The 4,128-nt window shown below is 36.7% G+C and overlaps 1 long non-coding RNA gene across 1 annotated transcript; it reads right to left on the minus strand.

Annotated features, from left to right (window-relative positions):
* Window positions 1-1,526: 1,526 nt before the first annotated feature.
* Window positions 1,527-2,942, minus strand: LOC148878042 (uncharacterized). The gene is made up of 2 exons (XR_016100230.1): window positions 2,645-2,942; window positions 1,527-2,131 (listed from the first exon to the last, which is right to left on the minus strand). It is a non-coding gene; the product is annotated as an uncharacterized LOC148878042 (long non-coding RNA).
* Window positions 2,943-4,128: the final 1,186 nt, after the last annotated feature.

Genomic DNA, 4,128 nt, shown 5'->3' on the forward strand with positions numbered 1-4,128 from the left:
ACATAATCGCCTATAACGGCATATACAAGTATTTGTGATAATTGAACAACATTTTAGCGGCAAATATAAACGTCGCCATAACAAACTTATCTGCCGCTATTGACTATTTATATGACGGTTTTATATCTGCCGCTATAACTTATAGCAATGCGACATACCCGCCACCATAAAGCTATATCAACGGTTTTTTTTTAGATATAGTGGTGAATATTTTCGCTACTATATATATGCCCATTTTGTTGTAGTGAATTGCCCTTGACCATAAGACATTAACAAGTTATTGGCTCTCACCAAGATTCCTATACCTGTGACTGACAGGGTCAAAACTAATTGATGTTTGTCCTTGCATTTGCAACATCGCATCCCTAGTAATTGCAAAACCACAATAGAGAACGTGATCTTAAAATGCAAAAAAAAAACAGAGTTTCTTGAAACTTAAAAGAAAACACAGCACGAAGAGTATAGATTAGAGAATTGTGAGCATTGGAAAATGGTTCACTTGTCACTTGAGTTGGAAATAGAATCATCACCCATCATTAAAAAAAAATGGAGGTGATGGGACCTCCGAGAGCAATTTTCAAAATGCTTTTTTTTTTTTATAATGACTCCAAAACCCATGGCACCGGTCCAACTAGTTCAAGTAAGACTTGGATGAAAAAGGAAAGAGATTAGGCACTCTTTTCCCGAATCCAATAGATGAGGCCCACATGGGAATTCTCAAACGTACATAAGCACAAAAGAACAGTTAAGGAAACTAAAAACAAAGACAAACCATAGCAAAACAATACAAAGGATAATCTGCCTTATCATTTATTATTTATTTTTTTATATTTTTTTTGTTAATTTATCTATTTTATATTTCTCTTTTTTTATTTCCTTGCAAAACCATTTTGTTTATTTGTTGTATTAAATTACCTTATTTTTATTTTTTATTTTTTATTTTTATTATTATTTTTTTAAAATTTAATTTTTTTTCTTTCTTTTATTTGTCTACTTTTTGACTTGTCTGCATGTTTTTTATATTTTTTTCTCTTTTTTTATTTGCTTCTTTTTATGGCTCATTTTCCCCCTTAGCTCAATTTATTTATGATTTACTTATTATTACATATATATATATATATATATATTATTTCCCTTTTACGATTAGTTTAGTTTACCCCCTCCGGCTCGTCATCCTTTCTCACTCTGAATCTGCAAATGCAAAGTTCACCATGACCTACTGTCCTCCCGGTCACCAACCCCTTTCGTCTCCTTCCACCTTTATTCTTCCTCCCTTTAAATCTCTATTTTTATTTTTCTTTTATATATACTTTTTTACTCTTCCCTTTAATCGACATAATGCTGATATTTACATATTAACCACTCCATTTTCTATGACGTTTCACAGGAAGAGCCCAAGTTGGACGTCTCCCATGGGATTGGCCATCTGAGAAGAAATCATACAAAGAAGTAGAGATTATGAGATTGATTAAACTTAGCAATCGGTAAAACAAAGAGATACGATGGAATGGTGTTCTTCACAAGCATGGCTGATAAAGCATTCAATGAATTACAGAACAGGAATAATACAGCACTGGGACTTCTTAACAGATGTTGAATTACACCGAGTCATCAGGGATATTCATGAAAAGATTAGGATGAGCTACATACCAAGGATTGTGAAATAAAAAATAAAATAAAATAAAATACAGTCTGGAACCATCAGTTCGCTACAGATCTAGACTCAGTATTCGATACGAAATAAAACAGAGCAGCTCACACAGCTATGAGGATGAACATAATTTTGACAAAATAGAAAACAAAACAATAACAATAATGATGATAAACTAAAAATACTAGCGTAATACTAACTACTATGCAGAACAGAGAAAGCAACGATGAATCCTCAGAAGAAAATTTATAAATAAGATAACTGAACTAAGCGGCACAACCCTGTGAAATGGTTTTCTTTTGTCATCCATCTGCATTCAGCCTAATACACGAACATATTCAAACACCTCTGGTTTGTTACCTTTTTTTTTTTTTTTTGTCATTAATCCATACTCCCTCCATTAATACAACACTTCTTCTATCTGTGAAAGGTTTAATTCGGACCGCTTAAGACAGCAAAACAAGGTGAGGATTACTTTACCTACGCTCAAACAAATTAAAACCGAGAATGCATAATCAGAACTAATCAGTAATTAACAATTAGTGAAACAAAAATAAACAAAGCTGATACCGATCGTAAACACAGCAGGTGAAACGGATGACAAGGGAGAATAACAACTCAACACTCAAGCAAGAAAAAAAACAGAAAACAGAGGAAGTCGATGGCGATCCCATCGTTAACTTATACCAAGAACTCAGATCCTATACTACTTAACAGAAAACGCAAAGAAAAATACTAAGAAAGAAATCAAATTACTGATTACCAACGAAGGAAAATAAAAAGAATAAAACAAAAAAGAAACAGAGCAGAATTAAAAAAAAAAAAAAAAACACAGATCATGTTAATGGCAGGAAAACGACACTCCCATCTTGCTCTTTATAGAGACGGCTCAACACAGTTCACTGCCGTCTCTTATGTCTGCGATTGAGTATCACATTTGAGCAGGGAGGGTGTCAGCCGAGGAGAAAGACAAAGAGAGGGAAAAGGAATTACCGAGGGAAATTTTGTGCTTCAACCGAATCGGTATTTGGCCTGAAATTTGCTGATGATGCGAGCAGCTTCTGATATTGGCAAGGATTTCTAGGGCAAGGTTCACATGAAAGGCAAGGATGCGCTGGAATACGTCTAGTAACCACAACCGTTCACTGCAGCGGATTATACTTCATTGCAGTGGGGGGCCACGAGTTCTCTCCCTCTCTGAACTCTCTTCTCAGCTCTCCTTCCTTCATCTCTCTCTCAAAGCTTTCCTGTCCCTCACTCTCTCCCTCGGCTCTTCTTCTTGCCACCCCCGACTGAAGCGCCCAGCCCCTCCTTTCAAAGAGTATCCAGGGGCATCTTCGTAAATTTTCGAAAAACGGGGGGAGATTGGTGGCTTTGGACACACGGGTCAAAAAACTGGATGGCTCTAGTTTAAAGAAAAATGGGGGATTGAGATTGGTTCGACCACAAAGAGGGTTTTTTGTACAAGTGAGATAACAAGATTGGCAAAAATGGAATCTTTTCAGATGGATGGGCGAATAGCAGTATTTTTTACTGAAATTTGATAGGATGAGGTTTTTAGAGATTTTGATTTGCTTGGTGGGGTTGGATTGGGTCAAAGGGGGCCCAAATCCGGCAAATTTGGGAAAGGTGTGATTCAGCTAATCTGGAGCCTCAGAACGGAATCTAGGTGTGGTCAAGGGGCAAAGAGGGTCTGTTTTGGATGAAACTTCTTAGGGTAGGGTTTTTAGGTAGTCTAAGGTGATTAGTAAGGTCAGATTAAGTCAATTAGGCCTGGATCAGGCAAATTTGGAATCCAATCAATCTAGAACCTTAAAATGAAATCTCGGTGCGATGGAGGGGTAAGAAAATGTGTTTTGGGATGACATTTTATAGGTGGGTATTTGGGGGTGTCTAGGATATGATGATGATGTCTTGTTAGCCTAGGAAAGTCAAGATCGTAGGAATTTAGGTCAATGGGATGTTTCAGAATGAAATCTTGGTTCGATGACAAATGGGGAAATCTGGGGTTAAAACTTTATGGACAGGTGTTTTGATGTGTCTGTAGTTTAAAAATGTGGTTTGATCAGTTTTAGAGATGTCGAGATCAAGGGAATCTGGGTTCTGAGTGTTTAGGTTAATGAAATAGTTTAAAATGGAACATTTGTTTGATGAAAGGGTAAATAGATGAATTTTGAGCCAAAATTTCATGGGCAGGTATTTTGAAAGGTCCTGGGTCTAGTGGTTGTGTCTGATATAATGGTTGAGGTGTAAGTGGGGGGTCGACCAAGGTCATTGGATAGGTATCGAGCAAGTTTAATGGTGGATCTGAGGACCCTTGGGGTAAAATTTGGGTTTTTTGGGTGTTTCGGATGGATTGGAATGGTCTAATCGGGGATTTGAGGCAAATTAGAGGTTTAGGCAGTGAACCGAGCAAAAATCGGGTGCTAACAAGAATCTACAAAATATTAATAAATCAAGATAGTGAGAAAGGTCCA

This window comes from Nelumbo lutea, chromosome 1 (assembly GCF_056320005.1).
Source record: "Nelumbo lutea isolate HS-2025 chromosome 1, American lotus-T2T, whole genome shotgun sequence".
NCBI lineage: Eukaryota > Viridiplantae > Streptophyta > Magnoliopsida > Proteales > Nelumbonaceae > Nelumbo > Nelumbo lutea.